The following is a 12,162-nucleotide window of genomic DNA, read 5'->3' on the forward strand; positions in this document are numbered from 1 at the left end:
GGGCCTGGGCCTGGCGCAGTAGCCTAGTGGCTAAAGTCCTCGCCTTGCACATGCCGGGATCCCGTGTGAGCACCAGTTCTAATTCCGGCAGCCCTACTTCCCATCCAGCTCCCTGCTTGTGGCCTGGGAAAGCAGTCAAGGACGGCCCAAAGCCTTGGGACCCTGCACCTGCACAGGAGACCCAGAAGAGCTCCTGGCTCCTGGCTTCAGATTGGCTCAGCTGCAGCTGTTGTGGCCACTTGGGGAATACATCAGATGGAAGATCTTCCTCTCTGTCTCTCCTCCTCTCTGTATATCCGCCTTTGCAATAAAAATAAATAAATAAAGTGAGCACAACAGCCGGTGCTGCGCCAATCCGAAGCCAGGAGCCTGAAACTTCTTCCGGGTCTCCCACACAGGTGCAGGGTCCCAAGGCTTTGGGCCATCCTCAACTGCTTTCCCAGGCCACAAGCAGGGAGCTGGATGGGAAGTGGAGCTGCCAGGATCAGAACCGGCGCCCATATGGGATCCTGGCGTGTTTAAGGTAAGGACTTGAGCCACTAGACCATGCAGCCGGGCCCAAAAATAAATAAATCTTTAAAAATAAATAACTAAATCTAAAAAAAGAGAGAACATACAGGCACGTATGTGTAACACTGTGAATGTAACACTGTAACAGTGTAAGTGTAACAGCGTGAGTGTAATACTGTAACACTGTGAGTGTAACACTGTGTGTGTAACACTGTAACAGTGTGAGTTAACACTGTGAGTGTAACACTGTGAGTGTAATACTGTAACACTGTGCGTGTAACAGTGTGAAAGCTCCACCTCGGGACACACACAGATCAGAGGGTACCCAGTTGTCTCAGGCACATCCGGGATATTTGTAGAAATGGAAAAGCTAAAAGACAATCTTCAACAGAAACCAAAACCAAAGAAAAAAAAAAAAAAACCCAATCACAGTGACGTTTCTCTCAGATGCAAAATATATACATATGTGTGTATGTATATGCCACAAATTACTATATATAGATCCATATTTTAAAAATATTCCCAGGGCCCGGCGGCGTGGCCTAGTGGCTAAAGTCCTCGCCATGAACTGCACTGGGATCCCATATGGGTGCCGGTTCTAATCCTGGCAGCCCTGCTTCCCATCCAGCTCCCTGCCTGTGACCTGGGAAAGCAGTCGAGAAAGCTTTCCCAAAGCTTTTCCCAAAGTCTTGGGACCCTGCACCCGCGTGGGAGATCCGGAAGAGGCTCCTGGCTTCGGATCGGCATAGCATCGGCCATTGCGCTCACTTGGGGAGTGAATCATCGGAGGGAAGATCTTCCTCTCTGTCTCTCCTCTCTGTATATCCGCCTTTCCAATAAAAAATAATAAAAATAAATCTTTTAAAAAAAAGAAAGTAAACTATCTATAAATAAATAAATAAATAAATAAGAAATGAACTTTCCCACCACTAGAGTGGGGAAAGCTTTGCTAAGATTCAAAATTCAGACACAGAGCTTACACCTCCCGTCGCCTCTCGGCAGCGGGTGGGTCCCGGGACAGGGCGTCTCATGCCCGGATCCCATACGCCCGCCATCATGGGCACATGGTGAGCTGGGCTTGGGTGACCAGTGCGCCATTTGGTGCCAGGCTTTGCCTGCTGGCCGCCCGGCAGGGGAGCTCTGGGATTTTGGTGGTTTGAATTGCTGCTTTTGTGGCTCCACGTTGAACCTGATGTGTTTCTGCAAGGTGAATACATCCTAAAGTTTCCCAATGACAGTTACTCTTCCTTTAAAGAATGTGTTACCACTTAGCAATGCTGACTTACCAAATACCAGTTCATGCTAAAGCTTTGGCATGGGTCTTGTCCAGTAGACACACTAACTGGATTAAGGCTACCGCCAAGGAGCACGTGGGCTGGAATCGGGGCTGCGTTCTGATCGGGTTACAGTGAAATCCCCCTTGGCACAAGTGTGGACTGGGACTGGACGCACCAGGCTGGACCAGACCCCAGCACTGTCTGGTGCTCCTGGAGGACCAGGATAGAAGTGGGACGGATTATGCTAGGTCACAACCCCTACTGAACCATGTGTGCGCCGTATGTGGGAATGGACTGGACGAGCCATGGCTGGGCTGAAATATCCAACAACAAGAACCAGCTTGGGTCGAAAGCTAGTCAGGAACTGGGCTAGGGCTGGCTCATGGACCCACTGGCATGCGCAAAATCCGGCACTGGGAGAGGTTCTGATGGAGGAGCCTGGGCAACTCCTCTGGCAGGACACAGACCCCACGGGTAAGCGCAAGAAGCATGAATGGAAACAGCCCAGAGCAGGCCACAAGAAGTTTCCCACTGGCATACATTAGGCATGGATTGGGGGCCGGCCAGGCTAATCAGTTAACGTCATCACTGGCAAATCCGAGCACCAGAACAGAGTAAGGGTCGAGTCAGGTTTGGTTGCGATAAAAACCAGTCCACACTTCAGAAAGCCACGAGGAGGTTGACTGTGCCGGATGTGACTGCAGTGCCCATCCAGCACATGTGAGAAACAGGAGGGGAGGGGACAGAGCCAGCGGGGGAATAAGGGGAGGTTCCCCTGCTGGACAGCTACTCCCACTGGAGAGCATGAACTGGGATGGGGGCAGACCAGACTAAGCAGGGCTACAACACCTGTGCGCCTCATGTGGACTAGACCAGGGAAAAGCCAGGATGGATTGATTGTTCCTATGGGTGCAACCTATAATTAGAATGGAAGAGGGCTGTTTGGGCATAGCTGTAGCATCAGCTGGCAGAAACTGGCACTGGGGGCTAATCCTGTCAAGTTAAACTGCAGAACCACCTGGAAAGTGCACAATCCGGGAGTGAGAGACCTGGGAGGGAAATAGTGGGTTCCCCCCTCTTGGGTTACCACTGCCACGGGAAGGCAGAAGAAATAGGACAGGGGCTGGGGTAGCTAGACAAGAGAGGCACTCAACCACACCCATGAAGGCTTGACTGTTGAGCTGGGTAGATGGATCCAAGCTTCAATGCCATTTGTCATGTACGAGAACCAGGGGGGATGTGGGTCAGATTGGACTGGTCTGCCACACATACTGGCAAACCAGGGTAGGGGGTTGGCCTGGTGGGGGTTATTGCGGGCCGCTCTCATCAGGCTGCAGCTCCCACTGGTTTAGGTGAAGACCAAGTATGTGCTGTGCAGAACCAGGCTGGACTGCATCACCCATTGGTTCCAGTGGAAGACGGGGCTGACAACAGAACCAACCCAGCAATTGCAACTACCAGCTGACCAGGTGATGGACTGTGCTGGGCCCTGTGCTTGCTGGTGCATACGAGTTTCTGGCCTGGGAACACCTCAGACGAAGTTTCTTTGGTGATCTACCCAATTGAAATGCCAGACTCAGAACCCTAACCATGAAGGGACAGAAGATGGAACAAGTTAATCAACCACCTCAGCTATAGGTTGGCAACAAAATACCGGGCAAATAGAGACGCTATGATGGACAATGTCAATTAATGGATTTTTCAACAACCTCATCGTGTTTGGAGAGGCAAGATTGGCAGCAATTTCAAAACTGGTGACCTATTGAAACCACTTCAACGAGCATCTCGGAGCATGCCCCACATGCGGGACTTGGGGTGGGTGGGAAATCAGGTGGGGTTTCTCCCTCAATATCCCCCTGTACCTCAGATATATGAAGGAAACAATATGGAAATAATAGTTTTACCCACTTTCCCGTAGCCCTTGACCCTTTATGCACAAATTAACCATGTAAAGATTGACAAAATAAAAACAATTATTATTTAAAAAAAAAACAAAAACAAAATTCAGACACAAGAAGGAGAACCCAGCAAATCTGATTACCAAAACATGGAAAAACAAATAAATCCTAAGATAAAAACAGCATGACCCCAGGAGAAGGTAAATGATTTACTGTGAGAACACATCTGGATATTTGATGCAGTTTATGCCTGATACATAAAGATTCACTTATATGGGGACAGAGGGGCAGTGGAATCCGCCATCACTGGTTCCCTCCCCACTGGCCTAAACAGTCAGGTCTGGGCCGGCCGGAAGCCAGCAACTAAGAGGTCCTTACAGTTCTCTCACACAGGGGACAGATAAGCAATACCCTCTCCTGGGAGGTCGACTCCAGCAGAGGGAGGGCTACGGCATAGGAGGTTAAGCCTCTCTGTGGTGCCAGCACCCCATAAAAAGGCCCCATGCTTGAGTACTAGCTGCTCCACTTCCTATCCAGCTCACCACTAACACCCCTGGGAAAGCAGGGTCAAGTGCCTGGGCCCCTGCACCCACATGTAAGACCAGGGAAGAAGGTCGTGGCTCCTGGCTTTGGACCAGCTCAGTTCCAGCCACTGTGGTCATTTGAGTGAACCAGTTGAGTCTGGCTCTCCATTTCTTTCTCTCTGTAATTTTGCCATTCATATAAAAACAAGCCATCAGGGCTTTGCACCTTAGCCTAGTGGCTGAAGTCCTCAACTTGAATGCACTGGGATCCCACAAAGGTGCCAGTTAGTGTCCTGGGTGCCCAACTTCCCATCTGGCTCCCTGCCTGTGGCCTGGGAAAGCAGTCGAGGACGGCCCAAAGCCTTAGGACCCTGCACCTGTGTGGGAGACCCAGAAGTTTCCTGGATCCTGGCTTTGGATCGGCACAGCACCAGCTGTTGCGGTCACTTGGGGAGTGAATCATCGGACAGAAGATCTTCCTCTCTGTCTCTCCTCCTCTCTGTATATCTGACTTTGTAATAAATAAATAAATAAATAAATAAATAAATAAATAAGTAAATAAAGTTAGAGGAGAAAACGGGCCAGGATTACGGCACAGCCCATTAAGCTGCCGCCTGCAGCAGCCAGTCCCAGATGCTCTAGCTCCTGGGCAGCTCCCTGCTGCAGCCCAGCTCCAAGCATCGCAGCCATCTGGGGACGCAAGCAGAGGATAAAGATCTGTCTCTCCCTCTCTCCAATCCTGCCTTTTAAATAGATTTTTTTAAAAAGACACAAACATACAAAACTGAGTTCTGCATACAATCGGAGTTCTCAGGGAGAAAAACACACAAATTCCTCTAAAGATTTGAAAAGTTCTGCCTCATTCATTATTATAGACATTTATAATGAGAAGCAGATATCCAAACATTTGGTAACGACACCAAAGAAAACACTCATTAATCACCATTGGAAAATGCTATGACAACCTATTACTTTGAAATCCACTTACAGAATGGTGGGGGAGGGGGCAATGCAAACATAGGGCAAATGTTCAGCTGGTTAAGCTGCTACTTGGGATGCCCGCATTCCACAACAACGGGTGGGAGATGAAGTTACCTGGGCCCCTGCCGCTGCTGCGTGGCTGAGCTGGAGGTGAGAGAGGAGTTAGACTGGGTAGTAGGCAGTTAGGGTATTCTGGGTCCCTGAGTAAAAGAGAATTTCCCCACCATGTCTTGAACTCACTCTCCCAGGGACAGGGGTGCTATTAGCATATCAATTCCCCACCAGAAGTATCGGCCATTACCTCCGGCCATTGTGGGAGGGTCTCAGGCCGATCTCTTTATCATTGAAAGGAGAGCAGGAAGAAGTAATACACATCTGCCTAAGGCCTGGAATGTCCTAGGTCTGGCACCTCTGTGGCCTTTTGTCCCAAGGCCAGGTACCATGGAAACCAGGAATTTTCTTTGTTCATGGAGAAACATCTTTGAGGGAAACCTTTAAAAGGTGCATTCCCCACCATTAATAAGGGTTTTTCTTCTTTGCCTCCTGCCACTATGGCAGAGGACTAGGGTTCTTCTTATTTTCCTGCCACTATGGCAGAGCACTGGGGTCCTTTTCCTCCTGCCACTATGGCAGGAGGTAAGGGTCTTTTCTATCTCAAAACCCCCTCCCATCACTAGGACGGGAGTCTTCTCTTCTCAACTTTTCTAATAAATCTTGCTTTAAAACTAAACTGTGTCCGCATGAAAATTCTTCTTTCCTGCGAGACAAGAATTTGAGGTTGCTGCCATACTCGGAGTCAAAATTCCTGCAACAGTTTTTGGTGCCGTGTGACTCGGATTCTACCAGCGAGACTTGAGTTCATCTCCAGCCAGCCTCCAGACATCCATCTCGTCGGACGGTGAGCAAAGCGGACTCTCTTTCCTGTTTTTCGGAGACACTAGCTCTCCACAATTAGTAACTCTCGGAAAAAGAAACACCGGGTCCCTGTCAGCCAGTTAAATGCGGTTAGCGCGGCTGCCGGTCTTAAGACTCAGGGGCGAGGCTTGCTGAGTTTGGCTAAATTGATCCCCTGGAGCTGGGACACTTTTCTGATCTCTCCTTGCTTCCCACTTCCCGTAGATCAGTGCCGCAAGAACAATAGGGAAAGCCTGGGTAAATAGGGGATATGGCCAGGGCACTCTCTGGTGTTCTCCGAAAGCCCATCGGCTGACCCTGGTTCCCAGAAATGCCCGGTGGGCAAGGCGCTGGGAAACGGCTCCTCTCGCTTCTGTGGATCGGCGCCAAAGGAAGGACGTTGGGGATAGGCCTGGACGAGTAGGGGATCTGGTCAGGGCACCCCCTGACGTTCCCTGAAAGCCCGTCGGCTGACCTCAGTCCCCAAAAAGCCCAGTGGGCAAGGCGCCGTGAAACACCGCTCTGGCAGACTGGCCTCTCGTGGAAGATGTGGGAGAAGGCGTGGACGAGTAGGGGATCTGGTCAGGGCACTCTCTGGCGTTCCCTGAAAGCCAGTCAGCCTCACCCTAGGCCTCCAGTGAGCAGAGGACCGTGAAGCGCTTCTCCTGGGAAAGGCACCTGGGTGCTCAGCCTACGGAAGTGGGGGTTCTACCTTTCTCTTCTCTCCTCGGCTCCAGGAATGTCGGTTTTGTCCAGACTCAGTTTCCTTTCGCGGACTAAGCCCGTCGCGTGAGACTGGGAGAAGTCTTAGGGCGCCTCAGAAATTCTGGTCAGGGCCACTCCCTGATGCTTTTCGAAAGGCCTCTGGACTGTACCCCGGACTCCGACAGCCCGTCAGGGTGTCGGGCTGAAATCTGCACTCTTTTCTTCCTTCTACGGGGACTCAGTCATCACCACGGCGAGGCCACGAGCCCTGGGCTACGTGCCTCAATTCCCAAATGGCCTCAGGCACTGACGAGTCCTCCGTTACCTTTTCTGATATCTTCTCCAAAAGCTTTTTCTCACTAAGTCTCCTCATTCTGTACGAATTCAGTTTTTGGGCTTTCTTTTACTGGTCAGTATGTGCTAAATATCAGCTGGTCTGTAATGGGGAAAATGAAAAGTCAGGCAGAGTTTCTTTCTAGGCCCCTCTAAAGACGAGATCTAAGATAAACTTAACTGGAGAGTGCTTTAATTCCTTCACAAGGCAGTCAGCAGAGACAGTTCCTCCAGGTTAGCTTTAAGGAGTGTGGTCGCTAATGTGAGCAGAAAACCAGAGTCAACACAGGTATTCCTCCAGCTCTAGTTAAGGACATTGCTATACAGGCTTATAGAATCAGGCCGAAGTTTGAGGTCAGGCTTGTCAACTTGAGGTTAGAATGAATTTCAAAAGGAGAGCATATTTTGTCCGGCAGAAGTCCCAGATGCAGCAGGGTGCAGGGGATATTTTTTGGCACATGCTGCTTCTGACTTGTATGTTCTCCAGGACATCAGAGTATTGCACCAGGCAGAGGCCTAGGTCTAGCATGGCGCAGGAAACAGGAGCGGATTGTTCACTCCTGGCACATGCTGTTCTAACCGAGACATCCCACAAGGCGTGGAAGGTCGAGCGACGTGAGTCAAGTGTGCTGACTTCACTCCCACCTTCCTCCCTTCTTCTGTGGTCTTCAGCAGCGCACACCTGGACACCACGGGCGAGCTATAGGAGTCCTAAGAGACGTCTTAGACTCAGGAGAGATAGAAACTGAGGGACGCTTCTAGTTTCTATCCTCATTTCAGTGCTCCCAGCACATGCTATTCTGACAAGTATGTCCAGGTGCAAAACCAGGATTTACTTGTACTGGCAGGAGTCCCAGAGTTAGCATGTCACAGGAATGGGGGGCTGAACGGAGATACCCCTCCTTGGGGTGCCTCCGCAATTACAGGGATGCCACAGCCTGGCTGCCAGCTTTGAGCTTTAGAGTGGAGAGAGTTAGTCTGGATGGGTCTCTTTGCATAACTATGCTGCTGTGCTGTGCTGGCTCCACCGCCACGTGGAGCACACAACTGGTTTTTACCTTGGCCCTTCCATGTTCTGTCTTTTAGCTTTAATTGTTTCATTTTAGGCTTAATTGTTAGAGATATCTAACAGGAGGTAGAAGTTCATTTTGTCTCTCCTTGGTCACTGATCTCGGGAACCAACGGGAATATTGCTAGTTAACAATGGGCCAGACCCCAGACTCCTGCACCCCCAGGGAGAACTTAAAATTCATTAACTCTTTGTAGCCTGAGAGATTCCTTCCCTTTGCAGTTTCCTCTGACCCTGACTACTAGTATTTCATTCTATGTGCCTTTTGCTTCATGGTGTATCTCACTGTTACTGCTGTGTTCATGTTTTAATCAAAGTTTTTCTGTGTCATTGCAACTGGCTTCAGCGATGAGTTCTCAGTGTTTTTTCCAATGTTTTCTGCTGCTTTTCCTGCTATTTGGTCTTGAAGTTTAACCATCTACTGATTTATAGTGCCATCCCAGCTCTGACCAGATCCGGCCTACAGTGTTTACACCTAGAGTGGTGCTTGCTATAAGGAGGAGCAGATTCTGCGTGTGAGCTTATATATTCTATTAAAGTGAATGAATATTTGCATACTTACAAAGATTCTTGGTAAAGTTTCAAAAGCTGCTAATGCATATGGTTATGTTTTGGTCAAGTTGTCTTTTAATCGTGAAGCTGTATCACGTTGTGGAATTATTTGTATTCTTGCATTGTCAATTATTTATGTTTTAACTTGCAAAAAGCATCATTTGAGATTTTGTCTTATAGGAAGACAGCAAGTTCTTAAAGGATGTATGGTACGATTGAACATATTGTGTACAACATCTTAATGTTCATCTTTGGTACAATGGAATTGAAATCTGATTCTTTGTCAAAGCAACAGGTTTTTTTGACTTCTCTTATCTTGTCTTAGTTATTAGTGACTAAATCTGCTAGCTAGTTCCAGTATAATGAAATATTAACATAACAGACTGCTATTGGTACAAATGTGAAAACATCACTAAAGTCGGGGCCCGGCGCGGTGGCGCAAGTGGTTAAGTCCTCGCCTTGCAACCCCGGGATCCCATATGGGCGCCGGTTCTAATCCCGGCAGCCCCGCTTCCCTTCCAGCTCCCTGCTTGTGGCCTGGGAAAGCAGTGGAGGATGGCCCAAGGCTTTGGGAACCTGCACCCGCGTGGGAGACCCGGAAGAGGCTCCTGGCTTCGGATCGGCATAGTATCGGCCCGTTGCGCTCACTTGGGGAGTGAATCATCGGACGGAAGATCTTCCTCTCTCTCTCTCTCCTCTCTCTGTATATCCGCCTTTCCAATGAAAAAATAATAAAAAAATAAATCTTTAAAAAAAAAAAAACATCACTAAAGTCTAATAATCTTATTGCTTTATTGTTTACAGCTGTTATCCTAATGAACAAGGCCTAAACAGTACAAATGTGTATAAGTCCTACAGGTGGTTCCACAGTGTGCTGTATGAATAGATGTTTATATTTGTTATTATAATTCTGACAATGAATGCTTCATCTTCTAGTTCCAACAGATACTATTGCATCCATTGCAGATAGAACTAAAGCTAAGCAGTAAGCTACAGGTTCCAACTAAAAGCACCTTCAACTAGTGTTACTAAGAGCAAGATGTGGTAACTTTAAAACACTTAAAGAGATTTTTCAAAAGCTGTTACAAAAGTTTTGCTTTATAATGTATGTCATCTGGTATGCATATACATGTTCATGTGGCAAGCTATGTAGTCTATTTCAATTGACTGGGCAAATGTTCATAAATGAGAATTGCTAAGCTGAATTTTATTTTGATTTAAACAAATCTGAGATTAAGAGCCACAGAGAAATCCCCCAGCTTCTTAAACTGCTTAAGGAATGACTTTAAGTATATTCCACTAGATTCTATGTAGAGAAGAATAGGTGATATAGATAACAGATTCTTAACTGCCCAGGACATTAGGATAGGACTTTAGACAAATGGGACCTGAATGTGCCCTGATATCCTCTTAAAGGGGTCACCATGGTCTTTTACCTCAGAGACCAGGAGGGGATCCCATGGCAAAGCAGGATGAGAGAGGTGTGTGCTCCTGGTTCCAGTGAGACCCCCGGAGGCCTCCCAAGTGCTCTTCATTGCAGAAGCAATGGGCACTTCGTCAGAAAGGATGCCCAGGGCCATGTCCCAACTACCAAGGAGGTCATTGGAGATCTGACTGTCCTCGAAGGCCAAGTACTTCAGGTCAGTCATCTCCCATTGGATCTCCCACATGGGACGGAAGCAGCCCTGGAACCTGCACAGGCTCAAGGCCATCCACGGACTTCGGTGACACCTCGGAACAGCACTCAGGAGCCCCGGGTGGATCTCACAGTGGAAAGGAAAGTTTTAAGTTTTCGTCTGGACACTGCCTTCTCTGTCCTAGCTAGCTTGGGCTTCTTCCCTCTCTCAGGGTGACCATCAGGGTCTCTCAGGAGTCCCAAATTAGCTTAGGTGACAGACAGATTAATCTAGAAGCTCAGAAAAGAAGTTTTTCTAGGGAAAAGTTAGTTAGCCTGTAACTGCTCAGCCTGTATCGCTGACCAGGCTCCTGACAGGGCATGTTTGCCATCACTCTTCAGTTTGTACTATTCATCACTAGGTAGAACACCCTCACCATTCTGAAGCAGGGTTCATGTCTTCCTCATTGACTAAATTATTGGGGATCTCTCTGTTCATATATTTAAGACTCTTCTGTTCTCCAACTGTCAATGTATGGCTTGTTACAACTACAGGACTAGTTCATTGCCTTTGCCCTAATGTGTGGAGTTTTGTGAATTCTTAACTAGAATGCCATAAGCTGCTGGGTTATTGTAATTCACAATTAGTTTAGTCTTTTGCCATCTACGCTATGATCCAGATAAGTCTTGCAATGAAATGTTTTCAGCGCTGTGCTTTATGTTCTAGGCTCAATGTCTTCTGACACTCTTAGGGTTTCCAGCAACTGGTAAAGTACAATTGTTATTTTAAAAATCCACCATTTGTATACAAAGCAACTGTAGTATTTTCAAAAGTCAAGTAAGTTTAAATCTTAATTCAGAATCATCAATGCTAGACGAAATTGCAACTCTATGGAGGCGTAATGTTTACCTCCCCTTATGTGTTCATGTCCTAAAGCCACATGTTAACTTTTCATTGGTTTTGTGCCTTCTAATGGACCTAGATAACAATCTCATGTAGCTCAGAAAGTTTCATGTGTTCTATAATATTCATTGAGTTTAACTGTTTCAAAACTTGAGCTTTAAATGAGTTAATTTAAACCTATAAATCTAGTTTATAGTCAAACTGCTCAAGTCAATGTTTACTCTGACTGTGTTTCTCATCTAAATTCTAAATCTCAAGTATTCAAACTGGTGCTTCCACCAAGCCCATTACATATTAGGTTGGGAGAGATTATAATTGTCTTTGTTTTGGCATCTAGACTTCAACAAGAAGGAACACCCAGAGTTCAAACAACCTGCCAGGCACCTCTGATGACTTCTGCCAGGCGTCTTTGATGACTTCTACGTTCCACTGGGGACCCTTAGACCGACCCCCAGAGGAATGCCCAACTGCTGCCTTTGAACTTCGTCCCATGTCAGCAGGAAGCAGTCAGAGCGGTCACCGTCCCATTTCCCCCTAACAGCAGTTAGGGTCACTTCTTCTGGGGGGCGGAATGAGAGAGGAGTTAGAGTGGGTAGTAGGCAGTTAGGGTATTCTGGGTCCCTGAGTAAAAGAGAATTTCCCCACCATGTCTTGAACTCACTCTCCCAGGGACAGGGGTGCTATTAGCATATCAATTCCCCACCAGAAGTATCGGCCATTACCTCCGGCCATTGTGGGAGGGTCTCAGGCCGATCTCTTTATCATTGAAAGGAGAGCAGGAAGAAGTAATACACATCTGCCTAAGGCCTGGAATGTCCTAGGTCTGGCACCTCTGTGGCCTTTTGTCCCAAGGCCAGGTACCATGGAAACCAGGAATTTTCTTTGTTCATGGAGAAACAT

The sequence above is a fragment of the Ochotona curzoniae genome, unplaced genomic scaffold, assembly GCF_017591425.1.
Source record: "Ochotona curzoniae isolate NIBS_2020 unplaced genomic scaffold, NIBS_Ocur_1.0 contig_54, whole genome shotgun sequence".
NCBI classification, from domain to species: Eukaryota; Metazoa; Chordata; class Mammalia; order Lagomorpha; family Ochotonidae; genus Ochotona; species Ochotona curzoniae.